This window comes from Pipistrellus hanaki (genome assembly GCF_964339955.1).
Source record: "Pipistrellus hanaki genome assembly, chromosome: 1".
Lineage (NCBI taxonomy): Eukaryota > Metazoa > Chordata > Mammalia > Chiroptera > Vespertilionidae > Pipistrellus > Pipistrellus hanaki.
The window spans coordinates 129000990-129017968 of NC_140503.1; positions in this window are offsets into that span (position 1 = coordinate 129000990).

Genomic DNA, 16979 nt, shown 5'->3' on the forward strand with positions numbered 1-16979 from the left:
GCCAACACCTCAATCTGAGACTTCCAAGTTGGATGTCAGAGAGAGCCACCTAAAATACATAAAAACCAGGGATTCAAACCACCCTTTAGGGCCACTCCTAAATCAGGAGGAAAGGCTCAAAGTGTATATGGTGGTTGGAGCAACAGCCCTCCTAGATTCTAATGCTAACTTAGGACATCTTCTCATCCTGTCCTTGTCACCACAGAACAAAACAACAACAAAAAAAAAAAAAAAAAAAAAAAAAAAAAAAACACTCATTCTCGGAAAGGGTAATGGGAAGGAGAACAGAGGGAGACTATTATTACACTTTAAGTCCCAGGAGGACATGGGTCTCTGTGGATCTGTGAGTTTAGTAACTTTCTATAGCACAGGGCCATCTCGACCATGGCCCCTTCCCTTTCCAACTCTCCTCTCTGTCATTGTTTGTCTTCAATCGTCCATGTTTGGTTTGTTGTTTTTTTGGGGTTTTTTTTGTTGTTGTTTTAATGTGTTTTATTGATTTTTTATCGAGAGGGATAGAGAATCAGAAACATCGATCAGCTGCCTCTTGCACACCCCCTACTGGGGATGTGCCCACAACCAAGGTACATGCCCTTGACTGGAATTGAACCTGGGACCTTTCAGTCCGCAGGTTGACGCTCTATCCACTGAGCCAAACCGGTTTTGGCCATCCATGTTTTTTTGATGCATTGCTATGCATGCCTGTTGCAGACTGTATTGTCTCTCTCCCCCCCCCCCCCCCCCGACACCATATTCACACGTTGAAGCCCCAACCTCCCATGTGACTGTATTTGGAGATACAGCCTGTTGGGAGGTGATGATGAAAGGTGAATGAGGACCAGGAGAGTGTCTGCAGGGTTTCAACTCTACTTTGAAAAGACAGAAAGCAGAGCAAAACCTGGGGCTCAGGAACTCCTGCATTTTCATAAATACTTTTTGGGTGAAGGAGCATTTAAGTGATGGTCAAGAGATGTCATAAAATCTGCTTCCCCAGATGCTGAACAAGCAAGGACATAGTTCTTTGTCTCCATCACACACCATCAGCCAGGCCCGGAGGCACAGCAGCCTTCCTTCTCTGCTCTCCAGCTGCTAACAATCATCGCGGTGCCGGCACTACACAGCATCCTCTGTCTCCTGCCTCTTTCCTTTGTTCCCCACCTAGAAATTGATGTAGCATGAAAGGAGTTACTGAGTTTTTTTGTGTGTGTCTTTTTTTTTAATGATCGGAAAAGTTGAGTAGTCTTTTTGCAGAGTTAGACCATGAAGGTTGTATTCTCTAAGTATTTCATAACGGAAAGAAGTTTGAGGTAACCAGAAACAAGTAAAATGAGCTGCCTTTATGGACTGATTAGTTGGAGATTTTAAATGTTTTAATTTTAAAAAGTATTTTTTATTGATTTCAGAGAGAAAGGGAGAGGGAGATGGAAACATTAATGGTGAAAATCATTTATCAGCTGCCTCCTGCACACCCCACACTGGGGATCGAGCCTGTAACCCGGGCATGTGCCCTGGCTGGGAATCAAACTGTGATCTCCTGGTTCATAGGTCAAGGCTCAAACAATGAGTCGAACCGGCTGGACTGGAGACTTAAAAAAAAAAAAAAAGCAGTGGTGGTAGGAGTTACTACGTGCTACTTATTATGTATCCTTCCTTTCTTCCTTAATAAGAAAAAACATGTTATTTGGGATGGCAATGTGCCCAAACTAAAAGAAAAAGGACTGTATGTTCCAGTCTTCTTTGCATACATGGGAGGCCAGTGAGGAAAAAACAGAATCTATTAGGAGGGATCTCCAGAAAATAAGGAGTATTCTGCTGACAGACACCCCTGTGTCCCTGCTCTTTTTCTTTTCTTCCTGCCTGGGTCACAGACATGACAACTGCAGCTATAACAGCTATATTAGAATCATGAGGGGAAAACAAGAAAATTGTAAAAACTTTGACCCCAGCATACTTGAGCTTCTATGCCAGGAGTTGGCAAACTATGGCCTGGGCATCAAATCTGGCCCACTATCTATTTTTGTAAATAAAGTTTTATTGGAACACAGCTATGCTCATTCATTGTCTGTGGCCGATTTTACCCTGAAATGACAGAGTAGAGTAGTTGTGTAAGAAACCATATGTCCAAAAAAAAAAGAAAATATTTATTATCTGGCCTTTTAAAGAAAAATTTGTCAATCTCTGTTCTAAACCACAGGTAGTAATTGCCCATCCCCAGAATTATTACGTAAAAATGAGCAATCTTATGTGTAAGACATGAAGCCAGATTTTTTCTGATTAATATAATAAAACTTACACTTCCGGCACTTGGAGTTACACAATTATGGGAGCAGGCCCTGAACCAATATTACTGACATCCTTATAAGAAGAGGAAGAGACACCAGAGAGGCACTCACAGTGGGAAGACCATATGAGGACGCAGGGAGAAGGTGCCAACTGCAAGCCAAGGAGAGAGGCCTCGGAGGAACCGCCCCCGATGACACCTTGATCTCAGACTTCCAGCCTCCAGAACTGTGAGTAAACAAATGCCCCTTATATAAGCCACACAATCTACGGTATCTTGTTATGGCAGCCTGAGCCAACTCAGACAGCATATAAATACACCACAAGGTGCTTTGGGGTAAGTGTCCCAGGGAGGTAAACATAACACAGCAAGCAGCTTAGCTCCCAGGCCTGGAGGACAGGACATTCATAGGGTGAGCCATAGCTAGCACGTTCCCTAAGTTTAGACTGGCCCATCCCATCCCGGACTTTCCTTGATTGATGTTCCACTTGAAAAGCTGGCACAGACTTGAGAGATGCGTGCATTCACTTGCTCTAATCTCTTCTCTCTGGTCTAAATCAAACAGCCCTCTTCTGTTGTGTGGGAGAAGAACACAGTGATGAGGCACAGTTTAGGGCTTTCTTTGTTCATTTATCCTGCTGTGCCTGAACTGTTCCAGGTGAAGTGTGTTGGACTTTCAGTGTCTGTCTTCCTTTAATGCTTGATTTCCTGAGATTATGTTATTTTGGAAAATAGCGTTTCTCAGCCTGAACTCAGATGGGACTGTTTCTGCTGTCTTGTCTCCTTTCTCCTTGTGCTGGCAAGTGGCCATGTCAGAGAAGTGTCTGCTCGGCCTGGTGGCGTGGTCCTCTCACACAACCGGTGTCCTGCGGGGCTGGGACTCGGTGTTAGGTTAGGAAAATGGCACCTGTGTTTTAGCCCAAATGGAAGACAACAGCAACAACGCAAAGTCTGGCTCCAAGAACACAGACACTTCTTGGCCCTTGTGGTGAAAAAGATCCTCATTCTCCCTTTTGTGTGCCATATGTACCAAGTACCAAGGAGTCTGGTCCAGACCTTAGATAGGATGGATCTTCTTAGGCCAGCATAGTGGGTTTTAGAGGGAGGTTGCACTTGCACACTTTGATACACATGTTGTTCTGCCTGACACGGGGACTGTGGCAGACTCAGACTAGCTGATACCCATATTCTTGTTTTTATTTCCCTACCACGCAGATACATGATACTCTCAGCATCCTTCCTTCTAGGTAGATCCTGTCCTCCCCAGTAGGCTATAAGTGGCAGCGATGTGTGGCACCTCCAGGCTGAGGCAGGCGAGAGGGGTATCACCTCCACATAGTTTCCTCCCCTGTCTGTGGACCAGAAGATTCAGAGGAGAATTCCAAGGTCCCAGATGGTGGTGAACACTGGATCCCTGATGGCAGCAAAGAGCAGAACATCCTCCTCCCCATCAACTCATGTTCCCTGTACCATGAAGGAAAAATAAACTCCTATGAAAGCCCCTAGGATTTGGGGCTGTTTGTTACTGCAGCTGGCCTCTCCTGACTAAAACAGAGATTTAAGAATGGAGCATTGGACAGGGTCCAATCTGAACTCTTAATCTTTTAGGGAAGAGAATCTCATTCCTTCCACTCTGAGCAACCCTAATCACAAGGGGACAGCACTGGCTCCAGGGTTTTTACAGGAAAAGGTGAAAAAACTGGGCGGAGCTGGATAGGTTCCCATCTTGGGATTGCTATGGGTGTTCTGCTTGTGGTATTACTCAAGACCAAGTAATCCACATATAATCCACAAGCACCCCAGGCACACTATTGTGCTTTTCTTGTCAGGAGCTTAAGATCAGTCAGACCTCTGTGCATAGCATGGGTTTCCCGTAAAGATGGTGGCCACTCTCACTAATTGTCTTGGGAGGACATCCCTGTTCTAGATGGAAGAGGACTTGGAAAGTGAGCCTTTGATGGGAACAGAGGAACAGTTCCTCTTCCCTCTTTAGTTGGGGCTCTGTCCAGGTGAAAGGCTGAGAGATAGAGATCTGAGGAGAGTGAGAGGGTGAAGGGTGGGGCAGGGGGTTCCACCACCCAGAGGCAACCTGGGAGTGAGACAGGCAGGCTTCTGCTTTTCCATTATCACCAAACTTGCAATAGGTTCTCCTTGACATTTCAGTCTGGTCTCTCCTGGGCTGGGAAGTGTTAAGGGGAGAGGACTGTCATATCCTTGGGAGCAAAGAAGGCTGAGGAGCAGGATCTCTACCTCCAAGTCCAGAAAGAGAGTGGCCTGGAGGTCAGTGGCGGTCCCCAGGATTTGAAGAGAAAATTCTGATTCTCTCCCCAGGTATAGACTGCCTAGAGGAAACTCCAGGTACTGAAGAGAGGCTGCTGGGAGCCCCAAGTTCACTCTCTACCCTCAAAATAACTTTCACATATACCGTGTTTCCCCAAAAATAAGACATCCTCTGAAAATAAGACCTAGAGCAACTTTGGGAGAAAAAATTAATATAAGACACTGTCTTATTTTTGGGAAAACAGGGTAGAATCAGCAGGGAATGAAGAACTTAGAGCTCCCCAGTCAGGGGACAGCATGTGTTTGCAGAGATGGAAGTGGCCCAGGGTCCTAGGCTGAGTGAGGACTGGTCAAACAGCTCTATCTCTTTACTTCCCTTATTTTGTGTGTGTGTGTGTGTGTGTGTGTGTGTGTGTGTGTGTGTGTGTGTGTTTTCTTTTCTTTTTCTTTTTTTGTCATCACCATTTTCCCAGAAACTCAGACTTGAATCTGTGAGGCCAACAACACCACCTAGACATAATCCACATAGTCACTGACTCCAGTCAATTTTATTTCTGAGTTGGCAGACACAATCTTCTTCACTTTTCTGCCTCTCTGCAATCTCTTCTCCTCTCCTCACAACTCCTCAAAGAACTTCTAACAACCCTCATGCCTCCAGTCTCCAAAACACACATGTTTCTACACCTCTCCTTCCCTGAGTAAAATCCTCAGACATCCCCTCTGGCTCCAGGTCCGAAATCCCCTGCCACCTTCTGCCAGCACTGAGGGCCCGCCCTCCTTGCCACCATATTTACTGTGCCACAGTAGGTGGTCTTTTCTTTTCTTCCCTGGCACTCCCTTTGTGGGGGCCACTATGGACCCCCAACATCCATTTTACCCCAATAATTAGTCTAAGCAAATCTCAGTAATTCCTTGGTCCCAGAATGGACATTAATACAAATCTGCTCAATGTCTGCTGAGTAGTGGATGGGGGAGCTGTAAAAAGATGAGGAACGTGCCCTGTCCAGGTGGCTCAGTTGGATGCTGTGTCATCCCATACACCAAAAGGTTGTGAGTTAGGTTCCTAGTCAAGGCACATATCTGGATTGCTAGTTTGATCTCCAGTCTGGACTCATATGGGAGGCTACTGATTGATACTTCTTTCTCACAACAGTGTTTGTCTCACTCTCACCCTCCCTTTCTCCCTTCATATCCCCTCCCTCCTCCTTCCTTCTCTAAAAAATCAATAAAAACATATCCTCAAGTGAGGATTTAAAAATATAAGGAATGTGCGCTGGAAAGATTTAGGGAGTTTTCCCACCCTGCAAGGACCACAGATAAGAGATGATCTCAAATCTCTCTCTGCACATTGTCCATCATGGTGTGAAGCTGGCATCACTGCAGAGCTTTCTACTCCCTGGGGCACAGTCAACCTGGGACACAAAGCAGAGCTGAGGAAAAGGCCATGTGCTTGACGACATCCTGGAGCTATTGACTCAGGCCATCCTGGAGCCTGCCCCACAGCTGACCCTGTTCTGCCAGAGAATACATTCCTCTTTTAATCTGGGGGTTTCTTTACAGTCCAACACACCCTAAGCATTCCTATTCCCCACCTTTGTCTGCCTGCCCTATTCCCTGTGCTTGTAAAGCCCACTTCCTTCTCTCTCCCCTACTCCCCTATTTAAATCTTATTCAGTTTTTAAAGTACAACTCAATATTCTCTCCTCCATGAAGCATCATCCAATACTTATACTTTTTTTAAAAATCTAAAGCACATTTATCCTCTTGTCAGACATGCACTCTATTTTGACTTTTATTGAGATTGGTGTTGATACTGTTTACACATCTCTTAGTCCCCCTAGATGCACAGGTCCTAGAGGGGCGCTTTCCATCCCCCTTTCCAGTACCCAGTTCAGGACCATGTATTGGGAATTCAACAATATTTATTAATGCATAGAAAGGTAAATGATAGGAAAAATAGATCATACATACATGCATACATACATACATACAAACACAGACAATATTAGCAGTTATTATCTCTGGCCTTGTAAGGGATGCTATTGAAGCCATGTAAGAAAAAACAGTTCTGTCTGCACTGGGCAGAGGTGTGTCCCTCCTCTGGCTGTGCCTTCCTGAGCACCATCAGAAACAATGCCTTCCTCGGTTGCCAGGGCCAGCCTGGCAGGTTGAACCGGGCTGAGGTAGGGAGGTGGGAATTGAGAAAAGAAAGAGAGACAGAGAGCGGGGTAGGGAGGACTACAAGTCATCGAGGAACTGTAGCAAGTTTATTCACTGCGCAATGCTTTTTATATACAAGGAACTAATTAGGAGGTCTGTCAAGAGGAGTGTATTTCTTGTTCCTCTTAATCTCTAAAGGAGAGATAGAGCAGAAGGACAAATTCTTAGTACAATAAATCTTCAGTAGGTAAATACAGACTTCCTGGCAAGACATAAAATGTTGCTCTCCTACTACATAAATTACTTCCATTCTACTGATAATGGCTATCCAAACAAGTCAGAAAAAACTGTTTGGGTAGGGGGCCAGCCCTCCTAGCCCCCTCAGATGCAAGGACCTTGTCAGCTTACATCCTGTCACCAACACTCGGTGTCTACCTGGGAACATACTACAAGCTCAGGTAAGCACTCTGATTTCCTAAGGGAACCAAATGTCACAGTTTAGGCAAAAGATCCTCCTGAAGAAATGGGGTTCAAGCAAGGCCTCATTCTGGCAAGTTCCCAAAAGGGAGAGCCGCTGACCCAATCCTGCCATGAATTTGGATGTAGTCACTTCCCAAGTTACATTTTCACTCTACCGCTCAGTGTTCCAGTGCAGAAAGATGGTGGCAACTGCTCTCCTTCGCCTCATGAAGCTGCTCAGAGGCCAAACTTGACAAAGGGCCTTAATACGCTTGGAAATACAGTTGACCCTCTCTATCTGCCAATTCAACCAACCTTGTTTCAACAAATATTTTGGGGAAAAAGCTATGTTGTTGTTGACATGTACTATGTAGTTAGGCCTGTAATGACTGTGTTTATAGTGAATGTGTACAGACTTCTTCTCTTGTCACTATTCACTAAACAATACTGTATAACAACTATTTACATAGCATTTACATTGTTTTAGATATTACAAATAATGTAGAGATGATTTAAAGCATACAGAGAGCCCTGGCTGGGTATTTCAGTTGGTTAGAGTGTTGTCCCCATATGCCAAGGTTGTGGGTTCAATCGCCAGTCAGGGCACATACAAGAATCAACTAATGAATCCTAATATATAAAAACCTAGGGTCTGTAACAACCAACTGAAGGCTCTACAAACACCAGAAATCAGTCCTGCGGTCAGTGCTGAGTTGCCTTCATGACCCAGCACTGACTGCTGCCTATGTGGGCATGGTGACCCAGCACTGACTGCCAAGGGGACTGTGGATCAGGCCTGGAGAGAGGCCCGAAGAGAGAGGCAGGGCCTGATCTGCAGTCTCCATGGCAGCTGTTGATCAGCTGTTGCCCCTCTTTCTCTCCAGACTTCACCAGTAGTCATGCCTCTGTTTCTCTCCAGGCCTCCACAGGGGCTGCTGATCAGCCTTGTCTCTCTGATCAGGCTGGAGATAGGCCAGAAACACCGACTGGCATAGAAACCGACCAATCAGAACCCAATCTAAATGAACTGTGAGGAGCCAATGGCTGCCTAGGAGGTGGAGCTTTTGACGCTGACTGGCATTGAAACTGACCAATCAGAACCAAATTGACCTGCAAGGGAAGGCAGTTAGAGAGGAGCACAGGCTAGCAGGGGAGGGCAGTTAGGGGTGATCATGCAGGCAAAGGCTATTAGGGGCAATCAGGCCAGCAGGGGAGAGCAGTTGGAGGTGAGGTCAGGCCAGCAGGGGAGGGCAGTTGGCAGCAATCAGGCTGACAGGGGAGGGCAGATGGGTGCAAGATCAGGCCAGCAGGATCAGGCCTAAACCAGCAATCATACATCCCCCAAGGGGTCCCCAATTGAAGAGGGTGCAGGCCAGGCTTAGGGAACCCCCTCTCCATGCACAAACTTTGTGCACTGAGCCACTAGTGCATAAATAAGTGGAACAACAAATCAATCTCTCTCTCTCTCTCTCTCTCTCACACACACACACACACACACACACACACTTCCTCTCTCTCTAAAATCAATTTGAAAAATAAAAAGAGTACTGGCTGGTGTGACTAAGTTGTTGAGCATTATCTCATGCACCAAAAGGTCACTGGATTGATTCCCACCCAGTCAGAGCACATGTTGTGGGCTTAATTCTCAGTAGGGGGCCTGCAGGAGGCAGGATCTATGTTTGGTGCTAGGAATGTTTCTCTCTCTCTCTCTCTCTCTCTCTCTCAAATCAATAATAAAGACATATTTTAAAATAATAATATAAAATAATAAAGTATATGGAAGGTTGTGTGTAGGTTATATGCAAATACTTCTACATCATTTTACCAAAAGAATTTGAGCCCTAGCCAATTTGGCTCAGTGGATAGAGCGTTGGCCTATGGACTGAAGGGCCCCAGGTTTGATTCCGGTCAAGGTGCTCATGCAGGAGGCAACCAATCAATGTCTTTCTCTCATATCAATATTGCTCTCTGTCTTTCCCTCTCTCTTCTACTCTCTCTAAATATCAATGGAAAAATATCCTTGAGTGAGGATAAAAAAATAAAATAAAATAAAAAAAAAAACAGTATTTGAGCATCTTCAGAGTTTGGTATCTGCAGAGGACTTGAACCCAATCTCCTGAGGATACCAAGGGATTACTATATAAAAACCACAAAAAAAAAACAAAAACCAAAAAACCTATTAATGGTGGTGTGTCTGTATTTACTCGTAAAATAGATATTTTTGTGACATCTTTGAATCTCTTCCATCCATCAGTCATTTCCTTCAGTGATCGGGTTTCCTATGGGAAACAATAAATCACACCTGGTCTGAGGTAATCAACAGTCTGTCTGAACAAAGTACATACAATTATGGTGCTCAGTTTCTGAGGATCAAAAGCTTGGCAGCAGCTGAGATTCTAAGCAAATAGTGGCAGAGAGAAAGGCACAATTGTATTCAAGATCAGCAAAGCACTTTTCCAGCCCTAGAAGCTCCTGAAAAGCTCAGGGCAGGGTCCACAATGGGAAACGGCCTCCTAACCAACCCTCAGGTATCCTGCCCTGAACTATTACTCCAGATAGTAACTAAGCTATGCTAGACCAAATTTCCAACATCTATTTAATCCCTGAATCATTTCCTTCTCATCAAACTTTTTCTTAATAATTTGAGAAATTTATTTTCCACCCTCATTCATTTGATCTCTCGCTCTCTTTCCCATTCTTGGCCCCAAACTGGCCTTTCTGGTGACGTACAGTCGCCTTGGAAGCACACCCGTGCCCAGGAGAAGGAATCACCTCTATTACTTTGAAGTCACATTAGAGAAGCAATCCATGTTACAAACTTCTAAAACCCTTTCAATACCGAGGAGGAGGCTCTGTGAGAAGTGTGATGGTTAATTTTGTGTCAACTTGATTGGGCCAAGGGATGCCCTGATAGCCGGTAAGACATTATCATGGGGGTGTCTGTGAGGGTGATTTTACAAGAGATTAGATTTGAATTGGTAAACCCAGTAAAGTAGAACACCCTCTCCAATGTAAGTGGGCCTCATTCAATCAGTTGAGGGCCTGGATAGAACAAGGTTTCTACCTGCCTCTCCAACCTCCTCCTGCTTTTTCTCAAATTCAACATAAATAATAAGACTGGTGAAAGTGGACATCAATGTCTTGTTTATGTTCTTAAGGGAAATGGTTTTAGTTTTTGCCCATTGAGTATGATGTTGGCTATAGATATGGCAATATGGCCTTTATTATGTTGAGGTATAATTCCTCTTATTCCCACTTTGCTGAGAATACAGGTGGATTTTGTCAAACCTATTGCTTCTATTGAAATGATCATATGATTTCTGTCTTTCAATTTATGTGATGTATCACATTTATTGATTTGCAAATATTGTACCAGCCTTGCATTCCTGGAATAAATCTCAGTTGGTGTATGTTCAGACTTGCTAATATTTTGTTGAAGATTTTAGCATCTATGTTTATCATGGACATTGGCCTGTAATTCTCTTTCTTTGTAGTGTCTTTATCTGGTTTTGGAATTACAATAGTGCTTAGATTTTTTTTCAGTAGTTTTGGGAGTATAGGTGTTAGTTCTTCTTTGAATGTTTAGTAAAATTCCCCTATGAAGCCATCTGGACCAGGGCTTTTGTTTGCTGGGAGTTTTATTTATTACTGCTTCAATTTCATCAGTTTCTATTGGCCTATTCAGTTTTTCTGATTCAGTTTGGAATATTGTATTTTTCTGAATTTATCCATTTCATCCACATTGTCCAGTTTGTTGGCATATAGTTGTTCATAGTATTTTCTTGCAATCCTTTGTATTTCTGAGGTGTCAGTTGTTACTTTGCCTCTTTCATTTCTAATTTCATTTATTTGGGTCTTCTCTCTTTGTATCTTGATGAGTCTGGCTAAAGGTTCATCAATCTTTTTATCTTTTCCAAGAATCAGCTCTTGGTTTCATTGATCTTCTGTATGTTTTTTTAATCTCTATGTCATTTATTGCCACTCTGATATTTACTAGTATTATTTCTTTTCTTCTACTTACTCTGGGCTTTTCTGTTCTCTTTTTAACCCTTTAAGTTGTAGCATTACAAAGTTTATTTTAAAAATTGTCTTGTTTGTTGAGGTAAGTCTGTAGTGTTATGAACTTCTCTCTTAGGACTGCTTTTGCTGTGTCCCAGAGATTTTGGGTTGTTGTGTGTTCATTTTCATTTTTTTCTAGGAAGCTTTTTATTTTTCCTTGATCCCATTAGTAACTCATTCATTGTTTAATAACATGCCACTTAGCCTCCATGTGTCTGAATGTTTCTGAGTATTTTTATTGTAGTTGACTTCTAATTTCATGCCACTGTGATCTCAGAAGATGTTTGATATAATTTTAAGCCTCTTGAATTTATAGGGACTTGTTTTGTGTCCTAACGTGTGATCTATCTTTGAGAATAACCCATCTGCACTTGAGAGGAATGTATATTCTGCAGCTTTGGGATAAAATGTTCTATAAATGTTAATTAAATTCATCTGATCTAGTGTGCCATTTAGAGTCACTGTTTTCTTGTTGATTTTTTTGTCTGGAAGGCCTATCCAGTAAAGTCAGTAGTGTGTTAAAGTCCCCTACTATGACTGTATTGCTGCTTATCTCTCCCTTAATGTCTTCCAAAAGTATTTTTTTATATTTAGGTTCTCCTATATTATGTGCATATATGTTTAACAGGGTTTTATCCTCTTGTTGGATCTATCCCTAGTGACCTTTGTTGTCTCTTGTTATGGCCTTCATCTTGAATCTATTTTATCAGATATGAATATTGCTATCCCAGCTTTTTTGTTGTTGTTGTTTCTATTTGCTTGATAATTGCTGGTGAGGATGTGGAGAAAAGGGAATCCTGGTAACTGCTGGTGAAATTGCAGACTTGTGCAGCCACTATGAAAAATAGTATGGAGTTTCCTCAAAAAATTAAATATGGAACTGCTATTTGACCCAGTGGTCCCACTTCTAGGAATATATTCTAAGAAACCAGACACACCAATCAGAAAGAATATATGTACCTTGAAGTTCATAGCAGCACAATTTATAATAGCTAAGATCTGAAAACAGCCAAATTGTCCCTCAGTAGATGAGTTAAACAGTTATGGTACATTTATATCATGGAATACTATGCAGCTGTAAAATAGAAGGGTCTCTTACTATTTGAGACAACATGGAGGGACTTAGAGAGTATTATGCTAAGCAAAATAAGCCAGTCAGAGAAATACAAGTATCATATGATCTCAGTCATATGTGGAATCTAATAAACAAAATAGATCCAGAGACATAGAAGCATGGAACAGACTGATGAATCCCAGAGGGGTGGTGGGGATGGGTGGGAGAAATTAACCAAAGAACTTATATGCATATGCATAACCCATGGACACAGATAATAGTTTGGTGAAGGCCTGAGGGTGGGAGGAATGGGGCTGCTGGAAGGGGTCAGTTGGGGAGAAAAGAGTATCTATAATACTTTCAACAATAAAGATAATATTTTAAAAAACATAAGTCAAAAGCCAATATTTGAAATAGTATTTTTCATTGTATAGTCTCAAGTAGATTTGGTCATGTTCCTTCACCAACCAGCCTCTGGGCTCCCTGTACTTCTCTATGGGAAGTAGCTGATCACTCCTGAGTGGTCTTCCTGAAACCCTGAGCAGAGCTCTCATGTGCCAATATGCAGTTAGCTGACTGCCTTCTCCAGGTTTTATTCCTCTATGACTTGGGCAGACCCTCACAAAATACTCTAGGCATCACAGGCAATCAATCAAAGGTTTCTGCAATGCAAAGCAATATATTGTTGTACACTAGCAAAGGAACTTGAAATATTTGCTTCCATGAAGAAGTGTGTTTAAATAAGAAACAAAGGCCCTGCCTTGGGTCACAGTCTCCTTGTAATTAGAAGTGTCATTCTGCTTCATCAAGTTTTGGCAATCGTGCTACCCTGTTTTAGGACCTCTAGGTCAGATGACCTAGGGAGGCCTCATAGCATTTCAGGTGCAGCTACCTAGGCCTAGGAGTTGCAGATGTGGGGATCTGGGTTGAAGTCATCCATCCTTTCAGGTAATATTGCTCTGATCAGCGTTATATCCTTCCAAAACTCCACCCTACATCAGCCTGTTCTAAGTGGAAATTTCCCATCCCTGCAGAGCTTTGGCTGTCATTCCTCTGATGACGCCACAGAAGGCAGTCTGTAGACTTGGTAAGCCTCACAACATGTCCCAATACCCAACCCCTATTTGCTCACCAGCCCTCTCTCTTCCATTCCCTTCCTCAGTGCCTCCTTCCTACATCCTCTCCCTTTGATACCCTCCTTATCTCATTTCCAGTTGACTATTACATGAAACTAAATCATATTTTTGCTATATTTCTTGAATAAAATTTTATGCTCTTTACTTTTTTATAGGAAGCAAGGGACCTCTCTGATTCTCCAAAAGAAAAAAACTAACACTTAATCCTTCGAAGGTGGCTTATGATAGACTTTTTTTCCCCATGGCTCATTTCATTTCAATTGTGTAAAATCACCGATACAGGTTCCACAAGGTGTAGATTCCCACAGGCTGTAGGTAAAATCCCCATGCTCCTTGTTATGGCCCATCTGGCCCTTTCTAAAATTCTCCTCCTGGTCTTTGGAAACCATGAGGATAAGAAGGAGTTACAGTAAACTCTTTACACATGTAAAATGGACTTCTATGTCATTCTCTTATTTCTGTGCTTTAAAGAAAAGGGAGGAAACAAAAGAAAAGTTGCATCAATGAGTCTTTTGTATCTTCACACTCACTCTGAGAAAGTGTCATCAATAACCCAGGTCCTTATGTTAACAGTGAACTGGCATCACATTGTTAGACCTCAGACCTTGAGTTCTGGCTAAGAAAGTATTTAGAGGCAAGACTCAGATATAAGTGAAAATTTATTTATAAAGCCACAGCAGTAGAAGAAATGAACTGTAGAACAGAGGCAGCAAGGCTGCATGGACTCAAAGTTACAGTGGTGAAAGAAGGGCTTATGAGAAAGAAAGGCAAAGAAAATGCACCTGGGGGAAAGGAGAGGGGAAAGAATGTGGGCATGCTCAAGAGAGAGAGCACACTCTGGGTCCTTGTCTTTAGGGGTTTTACCTGTTTTCCAAAGGCAGGGATTTTAGGGGAGGTGTCAGGGGAGAGTCTCAATAGAATATTCATCAGCTTTTCAGGTGTGTCTCCTCAGGATCGTGGTCTCCACTAATTGGTCAGCATCAGGGCAAGTGGTAATTAGTCATTGCAGCTGGTCCTAATGTCAGCCATGATGTTGCCCTGCCTGGCCTTGCTGCTTTTTCTGGGCCTGGAGCTGAGACACAACTGAGGTTTCGATATTATCTCTAGTCTAGCCAAAACTCTGTCTTTGTGGTCAATAGACCTGAAGCTTTCTTCTTAAGATTATTTCATTGGGGCCAGAACCTCATTGTCCTGAGGGCATAAGGCTTCAGGGAGTGACCATGCAAGGGCTTGTATGGGAGTCATATGAGGCTATTCTCTGGCCCCCTTGCTACTCCTCTAAGAAGTCTACCACATGACTAGCAATCTACCAACGGAGAAAAGGTCAGGGGTGGGTCCAAACCACAGGACCAGTGATATGCTAGGAGAGGAAAGGTCACCCTGGTGAAAGGCCCACCTTTCAATACTCACCTTCCCAATGTTGCCCATAGGTAGGCATCCAGGGTGCCTGGTCTATTGTTTCTACTCTGCTCATGTCTATAACTGCCTACTATTTCACTTACAAAGCTTTGTAAACTACACAGCACTGTCAATTTAAAAATACAGGGTGGCTTTTTATGCAATTGAATTTATTATCCCAAGATTTGAGATAGTCAAGGTCATCTCTCTGTTCTTCTCTCCCAAAAGCAGAGTTAGCTCTTCCTTCCTGTTTGTTGCTACATTTCTAGATACAGCACTTATTCCTGCATCTGCTTCCTGAGAAACAATAAGGTCTTTCAGTGCCAAAATTTGTGTTTATGTTGGGGGTTTTTTTTGTTTGTTTCATTTTGATCTTTTTTTTATCCTTAGTGCCCAGCAGAGTACCTAAAATAGAATTACTGCTTAAAAATGAACAAGAAAGAAAAGATAGATGGATGTATAGATGGGTGGGTAGATGGATGGATGAATGGATCAATAAGTCGATGGATGGAGAGAGGGTCCCAAGGAATGAGTGGATGTTCTTACTTCTTGTCTCATGTAAACTTCTGTCTCTAACAGCAGAATGAGCCTCAGGATTCAAATTAACACCAAGAAGTAATGGGAGTTTTCTTGTTGGTCACAGAAAACAGAGAGCTAAACTAATTCTACATTCTGGCTCAGAGTTCAGTTGCAAATTCTCTTTCAGCTCTGAAGTCTGTGGTTGATAAGAACTGCACACCTGGAGACCAGCTGCTGGAAAGTATACTTTTATATAAATATGTGTGTGTGTTTGTGTGTGTGTGAGTGTGTGTGTGTTTGTGTGTGTGTGTGTGTGTGTGTGTGTGTGTAAGAGAGAGCAAGCTGTCATGAATCTTTATTGTTTTAAGACATTTGGCTTTTAGGAGGTACCTATTTAGATTGGGCCAACTTAAGACATATTTTCATTCAAATTGCAAAAGATCACAAGACTTTCATGACAACATAACTGGGGCCCAGCTGTCAATGCCATGTGGTACCAATACTAAGAAAAGAGAAAGAAAGCAAAGAAAGACTCCAGGGTCTGGAAGTACTTTCCAGACCATTATAAGGAGAACAGTAACGTGGGAAGACCCTCCCAACCTGCTGTACCCTCGAGATCCCATCCCAACATATGTCTGTAAGACAGCACAGCTTTCCATCACATGAATGAGCTGATGGGCTTTGTGTTTAGAGCCAGTTTGGGGGTCATTTTTGTAAACAAAGAAACTCAACTGCTCAGAAGTAAGGAGTGCTGCCCCCTGGAAAGAAAGCATGTGCAGTAGTTCTAACAAAGCAAGGGAGGACATGCAAAGCATTCTTTCTGTCCCAAACAACTTCAACGTTTTGTGCACTCATCTGGCAGTATGTATGGGCTATGATATGTGGCATTTCTGTGAAAGTGTCAGCGAGGGAAAGGGCAGGGGAGGACATAGAGTGCCCTCCCCTGCCCTTTCCCTCGCTGACACTCCATGTCCTCCCCTGGGGACCCGAGGGGACTTAGGGATGACAGGAGAGAAGGCGCTGCTGGGTGATCCACTTCCTCCCTACTCCTCCCTCACCCCACCTGCAGAGGGCAGGCAGCGCCCAGAACAGGCTGCATCTGCCTACTGTGAATGGTTCCTCAGTTTACGGAACTGGTTTCCATCTCTCCAAGGCAAGCATGTCAAACTCCTGGCCCATGGGCCGCATGTGGCCCACAACTAATATTTTTGCGGCCCAGCCAATCTAATGGTATGTAAGAAATGTTTTAATAAAATTTTTGTAATGTAAATTTTACAATATTTTGTTATACATGATTATTAATAACAAACTACAGTGTTCCCTAATGACTGATTACTATAATTATGTTACATTCATTTCCCTTACACACCTTATGTGCAGGCACACCTTTTTCTCCACTAATACCAGCAGCGAATATTTTAGCAGCCAATAGCCATGTCATTAGTCTTGGACTGACTTGTTTGGTGTGCGCTACAGGAAATATTTTGCTTTCGGAGAACAAGAAAAATAGGTTTATTTGAGCTACGCTTATTAATTTGTGTAGTTATTCAGTGTCTGGTAAGTTAATGTTCAAGAAAAAATATTAATTTTTATTAAAATGTTCTATTTTATGTTAATGATTACTCATTTATTT